The sequence below is a fragment of the Cetorhinus maximus genome, chromosome 23, assembly GCF_964194155.1.
Source record: "Cetorhinus maximus chromosome 23, sCetMax3.hap1.1, whole genome shotgun sequence".
Classification (NCBI taxonomy): Eukaryota; Metazoa; Chordata; class Chondrichthyes; order Lamniformes; family Cetorhinidae; genus Cetorhinus; species Cetorhinus maximus.
This window is the reverse complement of record NC_135901.1, coordinates 1,519,360-1,538,324: the sequence shown is the minus strand read 5'-3', so window position 1 is coordinate 1,538,324 and position 18,965 is coordinate 1,519,360. Positions and strand designations below refer to the sequence as shown.

General features: G+C 43.3%; 1 pseudogene across 1 annotated transcript; it reads right to left on the bottom strand.

Moving 5' to 3' along the window:
• Nucleotides 1–18,736, bottom strand: LOC144697703 (Ig heavy chain C region, membrane-bound form-like; annotated as a pseudogene). The gene is made up of 10 exons (XR_013580425.1): nucleotides 18,645–18,736; nucleotides 18,213–18,516; nucleotides 17,866–17,873; nucleotides 16,942–17,010; nucleotides 6,374–6,673; nucleotides 5,849–6,160; nucleotides 5,136–5,444; nucleotides 4,103–4,432; nucleotides 583–710; nucleotides 1–444 (listed from the first exon to the last, which is right to left on the bottom strand). The product of XR_013580425.1 is annotated as an Ig heavy chain C region, membrane-bound form-like (transcript).
• Between the last annotated feature and the right edge of the window lie 229 nt (nucleotides 18,737–18,965).

The following is an 18,965-nucleotide window of genomic DNA, read 5'->3' as shown; positions in this document are numbered from 1 at the left end:
TTTTACAGAAAAGTTTATTTTAAAGTAAACTGAAATGAATATAACGACTGAAAGTCACATTGAGAACAGAGCACATTAGCCCTGAGCTGCCAACTATATGTACAACAGTAACAGACACCAGGAAGAGGAAATAGGAGCTCAACATAAAGCGAACATAATAAATGTGAATGAGGAATGAGGAAAGTTACTTATTTACACAGGGAATTCGAATTAAAGGGAAATTATAAGCCATAATTGCAATACAGTCATAATTACCTCGCGCATTTCAAACAGAAAAATGGAAATACCGCCCATGATTGTCTCAGTTACAGATTCGGAAACATAAACAGAAGGTATTTTATTTTCAGAGTCACCAAAGAGGCATATTTTAAATTTGTAATACAGAAATCTCAGTAAACAGCTGAGGAAAGTCTACGGTGTCCAAAATGCAACCGATCACTTGATCTGAAAAAGAGGATAAAATAATGAAGCAGATGTTTAGAATGTGGGACATTTGTGTTAGTGTTTTAATCAATGAAACATTGAGAGATTTTTCAAACCGCTTCTGTCAGTTTGAAGTGTGAGTGGATTGAATCTTCTGACCTTCACCAGAGTGACGGCAGTGCTGTAGAAAATGCTCAGGAGGAACAGGATGATGAACGTGGAAGCGGTTGTCCAGATGTTGCCGTTATCATCCTCAGAGTCTTCAATCCAGATGCCATCATTGGAATCTACGAGGATATAGCCAAGGAAATACAATTAGATTGTTTATTAGTCCAGGATATCTTTTTCAATATTCTCTTTACTCTTTCCTAAGCTATTAATGTATTTTCTAATTTAATGTTCAATTTATATATGATGTTAAGTTCGTGAATCTCAGTAACCTATCTCTGTAACTATTTCTCCTTTACATTCCTCGTACAGCCCATGTCGGAAAATGTGGCAACTTATCTTCAGCAGCAGTTTATTTTCCAACAATTTCGTACGATCTATTATTGGAGAATATTATGATGGATATCGAGAGAGATTCACTGAGCTACTTATTTGGAAACTGTGAACGTTGCTTTTTAAAAGCTCGGATGTGAGTTCCCATCTTGTTTGTTTATTTGTGATCAACGTGCATCATTAACTTAAATCAGTTTCTCAGTAAGAACATTGTTTCAGTGTGTTTATCGGGTCATTATGTAATCGAGGCAATTGCCGGAGGATATTTTTAATATATTTTTTCCCACCTATTTCTATTATTATTATTTTTAAAATTTATTTCCATTCATTGTTTTAACTCCACCTTTTTGCCTATTTTGATTTTTTTCCCACACCCCACTAGGGCCACCTGTCACTTGCTCATCCTGCTTTCTACCCTTAATGTCACTATTAGCACCTCCTTCAACCAGTATCACCAGCATCAACACCCCTTCGACCTTTTGTTTATTTCGCAATCTCTCCTTTGCCTCCACCTATCACTGGCCTTCTATCCAGCTTCACCTGTCCCACCCCACTTAAACAGTATATATTTCACCACATTTTTACTTCTCTATAGTTCTGAAGAAGAGTCATTTGGACTCAAAATGTTAACTCTGTCTTTCTCTCCACAGATGCTGCCAGATCTGCTGAGTTTTTTCAGCAATTTTTGTTTTTATGTTGGAGGATATGCCCATTAAAAAAGTACATTTGAATTATACTTTCTTCAATACACTGGCGTTTGTGTTGTGCTTTAGTTTTTGTCTATGTGTGCATGAGTATCTCGTGCTTTGCATTACTCTTTCTTTGTGTGTCCATATGTGTGTAAGAGTGTTAATGTGTGTGTTCATGCGCCAATGAGTGCTGATTTGTGTATCTGAGTGTCTGCGTCTGTGTGTATACTTTGTGTTTCTGCTAATTTGTATTATGAGTGTGTTATGGTGTGTGCTTATGCGTTGATGTCTATGTTTATTTATTACTATCTGTGTGACTGTGTGTTTATGCGTCCTTGCCTGCTAATATGAGTATTAATGTTTATTTTTGTGTTCCACGTATGTGTCAGCATATTTATGTCTGTGTCACAGCGTGTGTGAGTATGTGTGTGTGTGAGAGAGAGTTTAATGTGTGCATTTGTGTCTTGATGGATATTAAGAACTATGTATCAATGTGTGTTTAGGTTTTCATATGTACTAACGTGTGCTTTTTGTGTTCTCGTGTGCATGTGTATGTTTGTGTCGACATGTGTGTCTGTTAATGTGTTAGTTTGTTCTTCTGTGTTTGCGTGTCTGGGTGTTGTCTGCTCATGTGTGTGCATGTGCTAAGGTGTGCCCATGCATTTGTTTTAATGTGGTTGACAGTGTGTGTCTTTATGTCTGTATTTCTGTCATTATGAACGTGTGATAATGTATATGCTAATAATTACATTTGTGCTTTATGCCCTAGTATGAGTCTGCTTGTCTGGTTTTATCTGTTTGTGTGTGTGTGATTGTGTATATGTGTGTGAGTGTGTGTGCATTTGTGTGTGTGATTGTGTTTATGTGTGGATGTGTCTGTGTGTGTATTTGCGTGTGTGATTGCGTATGTGTGTGCGTCTGTGTCTGTGTTTGTGCATGTGTTTGTGTGTGTGTGTGTTTGTGCGTCTGTGTGTGTGATTGTGTGTGTGTATTTGTGTATGTGTGTGATTGTATGTGTGTGTGCCAGTGCGTGTTTGTGTGTGTGTGTTTGTGTGTATGGGTGCGTACGGGTGTGTGGGTGCGTGCCTGTGTGTGTACCTGTGACTGTGTGTGTGTGCGTGTCTGTGTCTAGGTATCTGTGAGTGAGTGGCTGTGCCTAGGTATGAGTGTGTGTCCATTTGTGTCAGTTGTTTGTATTTTTATTATTTTTCCAAGTTTCACCGGGTACCAATGATCGAGTCTGACCCTGACAGTGAAACGTTTGGTGAATATTTTCAATGTTCTGTATATAAACGTGTTTTCTGTGAGATGCAAGGTGATATCAGGTGAACAAATGCAAAAATTCCACGGCGTGCCTCTCAAATTCAGGCAAGAACCACGAAAAACGCAGGGAGGATTCAATCACCAGTTTAGATTCGGATTATAAGAAATCAATGTTAGCAGCAGGTCAATAGGAATAAGAATGTTAAAACTTTACATTTTTCATTTTCAGCATGTTGGAAGTTAATGCCTGCGGACAGTAAGCTGGAAGCCGACTTGTGCTATTGGTAACTGGGTCCTTACAGCAGAGGCCTGTTCCCTTCTAGATTCTCTGCTCGGGGACTGAGAGTCCAGTGAGTTAATAGTTTCCCTCCCTGTAGTCGGCTAAGCAATTTCCCTTTCGGTTCTCTCTGCTGAGAAGATAGAGGCACACCGGGTTAACCAATGACCTTCCTCGTCTTTTTGTTTCGTAAGTGGAGGTAAAATTGGATAACAATTTTCCTTTCAGTTTTCCCTGTTGGGGAAGTGGGGGTACAGCGGGTTAACAATTTCCCTTCCCCTCTCTCTGTTGGGGAAGTAGGGGCACAGTGGCCAAACAATTCCCCCCCACCCTTTGTTGGTAAAGTGGGGGTACAGTGGGCTAACAATTTCCCTTCCCCCCTCTCTGTTAGGGAAGTTGGGGTACAGTGGGTTAACAATTTCCTTCCCCCTCTCTCTGTTGGGGGGTTGTTGGGACATGTTTCTCTGTGACCCTCACTTCAGTTCCCAGTGGGTGTGGTGCAGCAGCTTAAAGCTGACATCCATTTTAACGGGATGGGCAACAAGAGAAGCAGTAACACCGAGATCTAAATGTGCTGAGTTTGTTTGTCGGAAATGGGAAATTGTTAGATTTCCCCTCAGTGGGAGGAGAGCTGGTGAAGTTATTTTGCAGAATCCTGAAATGAATGAGCTTTACTCTGTCTCTAACCCAGGATGTATCTGAGCTGGGAGCACTGGGTGTACAAGGCTTGGTTCTGAGCCCTGGAAATATCCGATTTTAAATGAACAGGTCTAACATCAGCAAAAGTGGAAAACAACATTAATTAAGCGATTGTGAATTTAAATTACGATTGGAGAAAAATACTTTACTATTTATTTGTTGAAGTTTGAAATGTAACCGAGAGATTCTCATTGACATGAATTAACGGTGTCCATCAGTGCAAGGGAAATATTCACAAAACTCGGTTTACCGCTGGATTTATCAACCGTTCTGTTGATGATCTTTAAGGGGATCGCTTCATGTCCCACCACACAGGAGTAAGAAGCGCCGCTGGCCCACTCCTCCGCTGCAATGGATAACAGGCTGTACATGAAGAAGGAGCTATTGCCGTTCTCCGCCACCACCTCGGTGTTCTTGTAGTTCCCGGGATTCACCGGCTTGTCATTGACGGTCCACTTGACGAAGATCTCTCGGGGGGAGAAACCTCTCACTAAGCAGCTGAGGGAGACGAACCTCTGAGCGGAGACATCTTCTGCCGAGGGCAGGAGGACAGACACGGACGGTTCCCGCGGATTTTTAACTGCAGAAAATATACGATAAATGTCATTCAACTGGAGAATATCGGAGACAATGAAATGGCTGGTTAGATGTGAGAGAAATATTTTTGTGATGAATATTAAAGGTTTACATTATCCACTCATTGGAAATAGAACACCGATCCTTCACTATTGCTGAGTCAAAACCCTGGAACTCCCTCCCTAACAGCACTGTGGGTGTGCCCACACCAGATGGACTGCAGCGGTTCAAGAAGGCAGCTCACCACCACCTTCTCAATGGCTATTAGGGATGGGCAGTACACGCTGGCCGAGCCAGCGGCGCCCACATCCCATGAATTAATTAATAAAACATTTTGGGATCTGTTCGGTTTTCCAGCTCGGAACATAGGTGGACACAATCATTTTCCCTAAGAACCTATGGGGTTGAACTAGAAAGTTTCTCAAAGTTTACAGCACAGAAACAGGCTATTCGGCCCAATTGTGTTGGTGTTTAAGCTCCACACCAGGCTCCTCCCACCTGACTTCATCTAAACCCAATAGCACAGCCTTCAATTCATTGTTCATTCATCTACTTTTCAATTTCCTCCTTGAAGTCTACAGGCCCAGAGCGTTTAGTTAGTGGAATTACCAATCGGAGTGGACCTTAATACATTGACTACTAAATATTGACCCTCACATTGGATATAGACACAATGACTCACTTATTGCTTCAATTTCACCGCTCACCTGGTTCTTTGTGGATGGAGCTTCTTAAAGGAGTCGGCAGATCCTGATGGCTCACCACGCAGTAGAACTCAGCCCCACTCAGCCAGGCTTGTGTCGAGATGTTTACGTTGCTGACCACGCTGTTGTGATCCTCTCCCGGCTGGACGGCAATCTCTGATTTCAAAGGCTTCTTTTCTTGGGTCCAGGACACGAGGACTCCATAAGGGGCATTAGAAACGATGCAGGTTAATGTCACCGTCGCCTCCAGTAAGACCTGTTCTATTGGCGGTGGCAGCAGAGTAATTGTGGGATCGTTGCATTGGGAATGTTCTGTGAAACAGAAATGAAAATCAATCAAAGTTTCACATTCAGAATCAGCAGTATTCAGCCTTCACTCTCTAAAGGAGAATATATCACCTTCGATATATCAACCTCGAACTATCGTCTTTAATCTTCTTTACACAATGCAAAGCCAGCTTGGTCTGTGTAAATTGTTCTCATAATTTAAGTCCTTCAGCCCCGGTAACATTCTGATGAATCTGCGTTGCCTCAGTCCCAATACAAATATACCATTCCTGGGCCCTGGAATGCAGTACTGAAAGCCGTTTTATAAATAGGGTGGCTGCACTTTCCAACACTCTATCCCGAAGGTGTTGCCAACTTTAATAAATTCCAGATTTGATTAACATCGGAGTGCAGAATGCTCGATTGCTTCCTCCGTTTTTATTTCTTACCCTCACACTTGGTGGCGTTTCGACTTTGGGTGACCCCTTGATGAGTGACCTGACAGGTATAGACCGCGTCGGTGAACCATTCCCCAGCGGAGACTTTCAGCCGACTGGTCGCCGAGAAGTTCCCGTTCATTTCAAAGGCGGGAGAGGTGACAATTCCTGAATCCATGGGTTGTCCATTCTTCAGCCACTTCACGGTGATTGACTTTGGTCGGAAATCGATGATTGAACAGACGGCGGTTGCAAATTTGTTGGTTGTGATTTCTTCCCGGGAACTCATGGTGAGGAGAACAGTTGGAGGGAAGGTTTCAGTACCTTCAAGAAACACAGGTTAGACATTTCTTGCAGAAGAAATTGATAACAGATACAATGAGTTCGTATATTTTAACAGGCTTCTCCCGTTAATAGACACTAACCTGGATTTTCCCGGGATCAGAACTATGCAGAGCACTATAAATGCGTTATAACCAAGACCCCATACAGGTTAATCACAGTCTTTCTGTTTCTCACAGGTTCCCCAACACTTACATTGCATTCCAATGCTCTTGTCTGAGCCGCTGTATTGAACCTCACACTTGATTTTGCTGCATTCCCCCTCTGACTCGGTGATGGTTAACTGGCTGCTCAGGGTGAAGGTTCCCTTCTGGTTTCTCACTGACGGGTAAGTCTTAAATCCAGTGGTGATCGGCTTCCCATCTTTCTTCCAGATCATTTTGGTGATTTCCGGGGAGTAGTCCATCGCCAAACAGCCGTAGGTGACGGAGCCGTCGGTGTTGTGTTGCTGACAGGAGGAGACCAGGCTGTAGAGAGTGGGCGAAGACGGTGTCGCTGGGAAAGAATGGCCGATTGAACAAGTTAGACTCTCATTTGTGATCATTAAGTAACCAAACAGCTTAAAATGTGACTATAACTATAAACATATCCTAATATATTCCAACTAAAACCCACATCCACATTTGATCATTTATTATTTCCATCTTTTGGTGACCCTCACCTGTCGGTTCCCTCTTTAGAAACCCACACCTCTTTTTCCGCCTCTATCCCATTACTAAAAGAGAACATTTTGATATCATCTGAATGACGCTTCTTTCATTGGATTAAAATGGAAGAGCAGAGCATTTTCCCCATTATTTCGGCCACCATTTATTTCTCAATCAACAGCACTTAGTGATAGAGAAAGTGTCTCGTCATTTATATCATTGAAGTTTGGAAATTGGCTCTGTTCAAATTGACTGATGCCCCCTCCCCTCTCCACGTTCCCCCAAAACAAAGAATAGCAACGGCCCTTCGAAAGTACCTTTGTAATGGTAACTAAAATATGACCATAGAACTCTAAATTGAATACCAGTTACAGTAAGTACGACATTTTCCAATCGTAGGTACATGTGAACATGCGGATCATTAGCAGGAGTAGGCCATTCGGCCTCTCGAGCCTCCTCCACCAATCACTCCGATCATAGCTGATCTGATTGTGGCGTTAACTCCACATTCCCGCCTACTCTCCGCCAACCTTTGACTCCCTTGACAATGAAGAATCTCTCTACCTCTGCTTTGAAATATTAATGACTCCTCCTCCATCGCTCTCTGGGGAAGAGAGTTCCAAAGTTTCACGACCCTTTGAGAGAAAAATAAAATCTCCTCATTTCCATCTGAAATGGGAGACCTCTTATTTTCAAACTGTGTTCCCTATCGTTCGTCTCTCTCACAAGAGGAAACATCCTTGCAGAATTCACCCTGTAAATTTCCCTCAGGATCTTATATGTTTCAGTAAAATCAGCTCTCATTCTTGTAAACTCCAATGGATACAGGCCCAGCCTATCCAAACTTTCCTCATAAGATAACCGACGACACCTCCCAGTATCATTTGAATGAACATTCTCTGAACAGCTTCTAATGCTTTTATATCCTTTCTTAAAGGAGACTAAATCTGTACACAGAAATTCAGACGAGGTCTCATCGACGCCCTGTTAAACTGCATCAAAACATCCTTACTTTTATATTCTATTCCCCATGTAATAAATGACAACAATCCCTTTGCCTTCCTCATCACTTGCTGTTCCTGTATTGTAACTTTTTGTGATTCATGCAATAAGGGATCCACACTCCTCTGTACCTCAGGGTTCAGAAATCTCTCTCCCTTTCAATAATACGCAGCTTTTGTATTCTTCCTGCCAAAGTGGACAAGTTTATATTTTCCCACATTATACGGCATCTGTCATTTTTTTTGCCCACTCTCTTAACCTATCGATATCCCTTTGTTGACCCTTTATCCCCTCTTCCCCACTTACTTTCCTATCTATCTTTGTGTCATCAGCAAATTTAGCAAATTCATTCAGCCCTTTCATTCAAGTCATTGGTATAAATTGTAAATAATTGAGGCCGCAGCATTGATCCCTGTGGCACTCCACTTGTCACATCTTGCCAACCTAAAATAACCAATTTATCCCTACTCTCTGTTTCCTGTTAGCTAATCAAACTTTTACCCATGCTGAAATGTTACTGCCGACACCATTATTTTGTGTAGTAACCTTTGATGTGCCACTTTGTCCAATGCCTTCTGGAAGCCCAAGTACAGCACATCCACAGGTTCTCCTTTACTCATGTTCCTTGTTACTTCCTCGAAAGGCCTCAAATAAATCAGCCAAACATGATTCCCCTTCCACAAAACCATGATGGATCTACATAATTGCATTTGGATTTTCTAAGTGACCCGTGAGAGGCTCCTTAATAACAGATTCCAGCATTTTCACTCGGGAAGATGTTAAGCTAACTGGCCTATAGTCCCTTGCTTTCCCTTTCCCTCCTTTATTTAATTTAAAAGCCTCATTCTCTATTTTCCAGAGACCTTTCCAGAATCTAAGGAATTTTGGAAAATTAAAACCAATGCCCCTGCTATTTTAGCAACCACCTCGTTGAGGCCAAAATATTTAGCCAACTTCTCTGCCCATTTCCTTATTTTCCTTTCTAACGGGCTTGTCCAATCCGTGGACCGTGGCTGGATTGTGGCCCCCGAAGCCCCTTGAAATGGCCCCCTCCAATCACAGGCGGGCCTTCTACCACGTTAGCGGCTGATAGGCTGACTAGTGGGCCTATCAGCAGTAAAAGTGGGAGACAAACAGGTTGTGATTGGAGGGTCAGCAACCACCCCCTGGAGAAAGGCGCAGGGAGCCGGAGGGAAGCGCACGGAGACATTGTCTCCCATCTATCCCAGGCACTTAGCACTTTTCCCCAGGAATGGAAAGGATTTCAGGAGGAGGAGAGACAAGGAGGGAGAGAGAGGGAGAGATAGGGAGAGTGGGGCCCAGGGCGTCTGGTGCCTCCGCTCGCAACTGCTGTCGCCCAGCTCTCCCCGCGAGAACCCGGCTCTCAGCCCTTCCTCCACCCCCGGCCTCAGTGCCCTTCGCCCCCGCCTCTCTGCCCGCCCCACCCCCCGCCTCTCTGCCCTTCCCACCAACCACTTCCCTGCCCGGTCGGTCCCTGCCCCCGCGCCTCCCTGCCCTTCCTCCCTCCCTCCTCTCTACCCTTCCCCCACACCCCCCCCCCCCCCCCCCTACGCCTCTCTGCCCTTTCCCCTTCCCGCCTCTCTGCCCTTTCTCCCCCATCTCCGCACTTGCTCAATGGGTCTCTGCACCTTCGCCCGGCTCTCTTACCTTTTCCACTGGCTCTCTGCCCGTTCCCCGGCTCGCTGACTTTTGCCCCGTCTCTATGCCCTTCCCCCCTAATATCCCCCGGCTCCCTGCCCTTTCCCCCCGCCCCTCTGCCCTTCCAACCGACGCTCGTCTCTCCTTAAGGCCATGCTCCACTTTTCGGCCCTGCTAGGCCTTAGGCCTCGCTTCCTGCTCTCTCTTCCTCGCAGTTACCGCCCTCCCCACAACGATTTAGGAAAAGTGATCTAATGAGTGAGCGTGTGCATGATTGACAAAGTAAGGGTGGCTGAGTGACAGAGTGAGGGCGGGTGCGTGGGTGAGTGAAGGAGTGAGTGAGGGTGGGTGCTGAGTGAGCGTGGGTGGGTGTCTGAATGTGGGTGAGTGAGAATGGATGAGTGAGTGAGTGAGGGTCATTGAATGAGGGTAGATGAGTGGGTGAGTGAGGATTGGTGGGTATGTGAGTGTGGGTATGTGAGTGAGGGTGAGTGGGCGTGTGAGGGTGGGTGGATGAGTTATTGAGTGTGAGTGAAGGTAGATGAGTAAGGATGGGTGGCTGAGTGAGGATGGGTGAGGGTGGATGAGTAAGGGTGGGTGAGTGAGGGTGGGTGAATGAGTGTGAATGAGGCTGGGTGAGTGAGTGAGGGTGAGTGAGTAATTGATTGTGAGTGAGAGAGGGTGAGTTAGGGTGAGTGAGGGTGAGTGAGTGAAGGTGAATGAATAATTGATGGTGAGTGAATGAGGATGAGTGAAGGTGGGTGAGGGTGGGTGAGTGAGGCTGCGTGAGTGAGGGCGAGTGAGTGAGTGAGGGTGGGTGAGTGAGGGTGGATGAGTGAGTGAGGGTGGATGAGCGAGGGTTGGTGAGCGAGGGAATGAGGACGTGTGAGTGAGGGTAAGTGAGTGAGGGTGAGGGAGTGAGGGTGAGTGAGTGAGGGTGAGTGAGTGATTGTGGGTAGTGAGGGTGCCTAGGTGCAGGAGGCTCATCAAGGCGATGTTTCTCCGGATGATTTTCCACCCCGGCTCAGCTTTCTGTTGCCTGTTGTTCACAGCCGAGCCGGGGGCTCCTCCATTCGGCTCCACCTCCTCCCCTTCCTCTCCATCGATCCTGTCCCGATTCTCCGTATTGATCAGCTATCAGTAACACCGGCTGTGTAAAGTCAGGCAGCAGTGTAGATCGCTGGCCAGCTGCTTTAATGCCGATGTCTTTCTTTAAGAAACCTGTGTCAGTGCGCGAATAGGCAGACTGAGGGGGCTGGGGGGGACGGTTACAGCAAAACCAGGATGGGCCGTGAAGGCATCTTGCACCAAGTGTGCACCAGTGTTGGGGATCCAGGAGGCCATGGTCTCCATCACATCTCTCCCCTTTCCTTGTTTCTTTGTGTTTGGTTCAACACTTGGAAATTCTCCACATATATAGTGATGTCACCTGTTTAATTTAATTTTACACAAAAATACCACAGAAATGGAACAATGAACATGCATGCAGCTTAATGGATTTTCATTCTGCAATTAGCATTTTCTGTGTGTGAGAATGTGTGTGTGTGCGCGAAAGAGAGGGAGAGAGAGAGATTGCATGCAAGTGTATGTGTGTTTTTGAGAGAGAGAGAGACAGAGAGAGACAGTATTGTGTATGTGACAGAGAGAGTGTGTGTGTGTGAGATGGGGAGTATAAATGTGAGAGTGTGTGAGATAGAGAATGTGTGTGTGGTAGAGAAAGGGTGTGTGTGTGTGTGTGTGTGAGAGAGAGAGAGAGAGAGAGAGAGAGATAAAGAGAGTGAGAGAGAGTGTGTGAGAGAGGGGCAGTGTGTTTTTATGTGCGTGTCACAGGGAGTATAAGTGTGAGAGAGCCTGAGATAGAGAAATGTGTGTGTGTGTGAGAGAGAGCTACTGTGTGTGTGAGAGAGAGAGAATCTGTAGGGGTGTGAGTGGTTGGTAGGATAAGTGTATGAGAGAGAGTGTGTGAGAGAGCGAACGTGTGTGTGTGAGAGAGAACGAGTGTGTGAACGAGCCAGTGTGTGTGTCAGAGAGAGAGAGAGTGGGGAGAGAGAGAGTGCGTATGTGAGAGAGACAGAGAATGAGAGAGAGTGCATGTGTGAGAGAAAAGTGTGTGTGAGATGGAATGTGTTTGTGTTTCTGCGTGTGTGAGAGGGAGAGAATTAAGATGTGTGTGCATGTGTGAGAGTGTGTATGTGTGTGGGAGATAGGGTGCATGTCTGTGAGAGGGAGAATGGTTGTGGTGTGCGTGTGTGTGTGAGAGAGAGAGAATGGGTGTGTGAGACTGCATGTGTGAGAAAGAAAGAGCGCATGTGTGTGTGAGAGAGATAGTGTTCAAGTGTGAGTGTGTGTAGTTGAGAGAGTATGTATATGAGAGAATTTGAGTGTCTGTGTGAGAGTATGTGTGGAAGTGAGAGGCAATGTGTGAGAGACAGAGTGTGTGCGCGTTAAAAAGAGTTTGTGTGTGAGAGAGAGAATCTGAGAGAGAGTATGTGTGTGTGTGACACCGAGAGAAAGAGAGTGTGTGTCTGTCAGAGAGAGAGCGTGTGAGAGAGAGTGCGTGTGAGAGAGAGTGCGTGTGAGAGAAAGTGTGCACGTGTGTGAGAGAGAGCGTGTGTGACAGAGAGAGTGAGCGAGTGATTAAGAGACTGAGTGTGTCGAGGTAGATCAGCCATGATCTTACTGAATGGAGGGCAGGATCGAAGGGCCGAATGTCGTCCTCATGCTCTCATTTCTGTAATTCATTCCTCCCCCTGCAGGCGGCAATCCAATGACTCCGTTTTTGATGGCGGCTCCTTTTCCCCAAATCCCCCGCGGCTGGTTATTTGGAGCGGGAGCCTGGTCATTGTCCATTTCAATCATTTAAATAACTCACAGCCTCTGATCAGATCAGAACAGACGCTGCTCTCTGGAGCCTCACTGTCACTCCCTGATTCTGTTTGTTCTGAAATTGTGCTCAAGTTCAGGTCACTCACATTCAATGATTTTCTGATACTCAAAATCCTGAAACATAATTAATTCATTAAAATTTATACATGTTCTCTCCAGAAATATTGTTAAAAATAATTATCGTGCGTCATTTCACCAGAGCAATGACGCAATTTATTTTTACAGATCTGGCTCGAGAACCCACAGCCAGTTAGTTTGATGCTGATTCAGTTTGATTGACTTCTGCGGGGAGAAGACTCTCAGGTCAGGGACAGGACAAGGTAAGATATGAAAGCCCCCACTCCTCCCCCAGTACACTCCTGTCATCAGCTGCAAGGGTGGGATTCAACAGAAAGCCAACTCTCCACTGAACTGTCAAACACTCCAGGTCAGGTACAGCACCGGTTTGATATAAAATAAAACTTCCTCAACATTGTCCCATCAAATATGTTCAGGAGAGGGTTCATTCCGGTTTTGAAATAAATGCTGTGGCTGCAAGAGCTGGTCAGAGGCTGGGAATTCTGTGGCGAGTAATTCAACTCCTATTGCCCAAAGACAACTCACCATCTGCAAGGCACAAGTCGGGACTGGGATTGAATAGTTTCTACTTGCCTCAATGAGTGAAACTTCAAAAAACCCCAAAGAACACGATACTATCCAGGACAAAGCAGCCCACAGAATTGGTTCCCCATCCACTACCTAAAACATTCCCCCCCCACCACCCCCCCCAGCCCACCGCCCGTGACAGCAGTGTGTATATACAGGATGTATTGTAGCAACTCGCCAAGGCTCCTTCTACAGCAATTTACAAACACGCAACCTCTCCTAACTAGAAGGACAAGGGCAGCAGGTGCTTGGAAACACCGCCACCTCTACTTTCCCCTCCAATTCACCCACCATCCTGACTTGGAACTATATCGCCGTTCCTTCACTGTCAATGGGTCAAAATCCTGGAACTCCCGATCTAAAAGCACTGTGAGTGTACCTGCAGCTATTCAAGAAGGCGCCATTTCAACACTTCCCCAAGGGGCACTTAGGGATGGGAAACAAATGCTGGCCCTGCCAGTGACCCCAATACCCTATGATAGGATTAAAAATAAGATACAGACTAATTTCTTCCTCCACACTGTCCAACCAAATAGGTCAAGGACAGCTACAGCACTGATTAAAATAGAATAAAGCTGTCTCTGCATTGCCTAACCGAACACTCCCAAGGCAGATACATCACTGGTTTAAAATCGGCCAAATCTCCTTCGACAGCCTGTCTGTCGTTTCTGAATTGTCCTTTCTGACTGTCACAATGGGTTGGGTATCTCATTTCTGAGGCGCCTGGTCAAAAAGTCAAACTTTCACATTTCTCACAGATACAAGTTTTTTGAAGAAATAAATCAAATTGCACTTCCTGAAATACAGGAGAACGAACCAGAAGGTTAACAACCAGTCAGGAAGATTCCTGGTCCCAGCACAGTGACCACGCGCACAGAAACAGAACAGACACAAATGATGCAACAATCGAGTTCCCAGCAGATAGATCTGTTCAATCTGTCCATTTCTTTATAGCTGTTTGATTCTAATTGATCAATGGTCAATTTAGTACAATTATTCTATAACTAGTTTGAAATTAATCTGATTTCCATTTCAAAACTCCATTTGCAGTCCATCTAATTCTCCCTATCTGTCTCAAATCTCCAAACAGTGTAAGATTTAAGTTACAGAATCACAGAATCGCAGTGCAGTAGAGGCCGTTCGGCCCATCGAGTCTGCACGACACGTAAGAAACACCTGACCTACCAATCTAATCCCATTTACCAGCACTTGGCCCACAGCATTGTACACTAAAAATGAGCACAGCAAATAGTACAGATTCAGGATAATTTGGTGTCCGTAACAGAGACTCAATTACAGGGTAAGAATTAAACAAATCAGGAAACATTCACATTGAAAACCGATTACCCGCTGATTTGATTTGATTTTAGGTATAAATATAACCAATAAACTCATCGAGGCGAAACACCTTATCGAGCTGAGCACAGCTGAGTAAGAAAAGTATTATTTTCTAAATTCATTTTGGATACAATTAAAAATTCTCTCCATCCTTTGAGATTTTGCACTCACTATAATGACCACTGTACTACTTAATTGTTGGATTTCATTTATGTTGAATTAATTATCACCAATATTATATTGTAAGTTAATTATCTTGTTATTGTCAATTCATTTTCTTGTTAGCTGACTTCTACTCTCTAATATTAAAAAAATGGTTTTCAAAAATTGAAAATTTGTTTCTCCCTGGTACATTGTGAAATAATTGGGGTTTATTTAAATCAACCTGACACTGAAACAATGTTAAACAATAAACTTCAAATTAGTAGATGGTAACATTCAGGCAAGTATATCAATTTTACTTAAATCTAATCACTATTTAATATTTTACTTTTACTTCTACTGCTCTGTTTTAACGGACAAAATTGTAAACTATGCGTGTTTCTGAACGCTTTGAGAAATCACAAATTCCATCTATTCTCATCGAGTAATTCACACGACGAATTTATCAGTGGAATATTTTGAATATTTTCATATCTGGCCGGGGTCACATCGCATTAACATGAACTGTAACATCATCTGTTTGCAAAAGCAAACTTGTCTTAACTCGAAACTATATGTAAAAAAAATGTTCCTGGCAGTTACTTATTATCAATAAAAGTGCTTCCTAGATAACAATCCCTATAATTTAATTGTTAAATATATTGTTCATTGAAAGAAGATCCAAATTGATCAGTATAAAACTTGATGAGAACAATTCATTCAGATCATCTGCGACACTGAAATATCATTAAATTGTTTCGAGATTTTCTTCTTCAATTTAATATTTAATAAGAATTAAGCATGAATCTCAGATATAATCCATTCTTCTCGTATAATTCTATCCTGTGTACAGCACAGCTATGGGGGACAGGATGTTTGTTATTCAGTTCAAAACTAACATTAATGTTTGCTATTAAACCTGTTAGCATTTCAAGCTTTTACTTGTCAATCTCTATTCATATGCAGTCTGCACTTTCCTACAGTTCAATAAAATGTAAGAACTATTCATTTACTGCCAGCGAATTCCACCCCCTCCCCAGAAAACTCTTTAAGGTTAGATTAGTGACAACTATCTCGCTATCCAAATCCCAATGACATTGAAGGAATAGTATGGTTCCGGCTGCGCAGAAAGAATATAATAACTGGATAGACATATTGCCAAACTGCAATGTCAAACTCCTCTTTAAGTCAATACAAATGTTATCAGGGATATAAAAAAGTAATCCAAAATCTCTTGTGAAACTGAACAATTCTGTAGAATCAGTATATTCTTATTGAATTTTTATCATGCATAATCACAAAATGTTTCCAGCCTAAAAACTTTCCAGATCATGTCAATTGTGCGCAGTGCACATCAGAATTGTGAAAAGCGATTAATGATCAATTGGGTTAATATGAAAGCTGTTCAGTCAATATGGAGAAATATTACCACATTATAATTGTTGGAATTACATTAATTTTACTCCACAATTTGAAAACTTGGAAACTATATAGCTTCTGATTGCAGTAAGTAATTATGTTCTGAATGAGCGTCATAATCCATGGTTAAATTTAATCTGCGATTATCGCTTAAAATAAAAACAGGATGTTCTAACACATCTTTAAACGCTTTTTCCCCATTTCTGAAGCCTCTGTTTTCTGCCTACAATCACTCTTCGAGCAGATACAAACAGGTAGATTGTTTCTATTCAATCACAAAATGTGTAACCGCGCAATGTCACCGAGTTTAAACGATGCAGAACCGCCAAACCGTTTCACAAATTCTGTTCATTCAAAGTCGCCCGACACACAATCTCCTCAGCAGAAAAACACCAAATCACATCACCGAGGTGCTGAAATCCGTTTCATGGTGAAGCAGCTCAATTCTACAAACACTTCCAACAGAATCCAATGTAACATTGCAGGTAAATCTCAATATCGAATCCAGGCAACCCGCTCGTCACCAAATGAATGAATAGTTAAACTAAACAGAAATATGGGATAATGTCAACAGCATTGTGAGTAGGAACATCTTTAATAAATTATTATTGAAACTTAAGCATATTTTGCTAATACTGGGTTTGATTTCGAACATATTTAAACCTTCGTGCAGTAGACGGTAAAACCCACAGCCATTAGATGTCACCGAGATTAAACATTGCAGAAACGTCAAACTGTTTTTACAAACGTTAGATATTTCAAATAGCCCGGCTACACATCATCTTCAGCAGATAAACTTCAAATCACAACAACCAGGGACTGAATCCCTCAGCAGAACTTTTTGTCAAGACACAGCGCCATTATATAACTTAATTTCAGCAGAATCACATGAAGCATTGTGAAAATAATCCGCATACAGAATCCACCAAACCCATGTTTCAGTGAACGAATGAATTATTAAAATAGACCAAAATGTAAAGCAAAGACTCAAATAAAGCAGTTACTAAATAAGTGCATGGTTCTTACCTGCAGTCACCGTCACCATGGTCCCTTGTCCCCAGTAGCCCATAGCGTCACAGTGTTACACTCCCTGGGCTGTGCCATACAATAACTGTCCCTGCACGAAAAAGACAGAAATCCAACATTATTTAAAATATTCATAAGTCAGGAGCAAAGTAAGGTCACGATGAATCTTCACGAAATTATATTTGCATTTCTAGACATCTTTAGGTATTCATAAATGACCCTCATGTTTTATAATTCACAGAGTAACACGTGAATATGTTGTTGAAATCACCAACTGATGAATGGATAATTATCACAGTTTTTCCATTTTAAACCATGTTTTTTGGCAGTGCTGGACAAAAATAATATTTTACTGTAAATATAGCAGGATTGTAAAAGCGAGCACTGACCTAAGCAGACTCAAGTAATGCTGAGGGGTTTTTGTATTGACAGTAACTGCTGTGCCACCCAGTATGTCACAGTGAGACACACCATGTCAAATACTGTTTTGACATGGTCAAAACGGTCAAAGACTGTTAACTGTAAATACAGAGATTTAATATCACTGCGCTCTCAAAAACCCGATTCCGACTCGCTTAAGAGTGAGATATTCCAGCCTGTGCTGGTCATTATATTTATAAATGCGATTGGAATTCTTTTAAAGCCTCTGTGCAGATTTAGCGTGTCCGTCAACACTAACAAAGCGGAAGACTCTAATACCTTTTCGCAAACCTCGACCCAACATTTTATTTAACTTTCATTTTCTTTGACGTTCCTGCTGTGTTAGTGATCACCAGTTTGAACAAACTCCTTCTGAGGTTTTTGTATGATGATGTCGCTGTGCACAGCACTGTGACCGACTGTAGTATCACGGTGAAATACACCCGCACAAAAACTGCACCCTCTCTCTGCTCAGTGCTGCCTCTCGATATTCTTCAAATAGACATTTACCTCTGATCTGGTTTAGAATTCATGCAGCAATTTACAAAACTCAATGAACAGAGACCTCCGTCAAGTATCAAACATATCAAAATGAACATTATATCCAGGCCAGTAATTGTGGAAACTGTTAACAGTAAATATAAACACAGCAAAAAGCTCAGCTCATTATATCGATTGGATTGTTAGGTTTTACTGTTAAATTTGTTGTTTTGCTTTTGTCGTCTGGTTCTGATCATTACAGTTAATATTACATTTAAAACAAGTACTGACCGTCAGGTTATGATGGAAGTTGTTGAGTCCCTCTCGATCTGTTCTTGTTCGGGTCCAGCCCTGGTTCCTCTCGCTGTGACTCTCTTGCACAGTAATAGATGGCGGTGTCTTCAGTCTTCAGGCTCGTCATGTCCAAGGATAGCATGTTCCTTGAAGTGTCTATGGACGCAGTAAATCGCTTCTTAATTCCTGGGGCGTAGTTGTTGTTGGATGAACTTTTGTAGTTAAGCAGCCACTCCATCCCTTGTCCGGGAACGTGTCGGACCCATTGCATCCTGTAGCTGCCAAGATCGAAGCCGCTGGTTTTACAGGTCAGTCTCAGGGAGCCTCCGGGACGCCCGGTCTCTGCCTCTGGCTGAGTCAACACGACCTCCGACTGGACACCTGTAAAAATATATCAAAAACCCCGAGGATTAATCCTGGTGAAATGATTCCTGACCCTGTAACATTCCAGAGAAAGATTAACACTGAGACAGTAACAGTGAGAGACTTGGACAATAAAAACTACTCACGGGATAAGAAAGTCAGCAACAAACTGAGAGAAATCGCCGACCTCATCCTTCTGGTCATTTGGGGAAAATGGTTCTGTCCAGAACTCAGTGAACAAACCCGCTCCCGGACTGTTGGATTCCGGCCCCAGTGAGCGGCATTTAAATACCCGGCAGAAGGGGGCGGGTTTCCAGGCGCCGCCTGTTGATTCCCTGGTGGAGGCGGCGATTGGATCCACGCCCCACCTTCCACATCCCCAACAGAATGGACTCAGATATTTACAATAGGTCTTTTTTAAAAAGTGGACAGTTTATCTGTATCGGGGTATTTGGCTGTGTGGATTT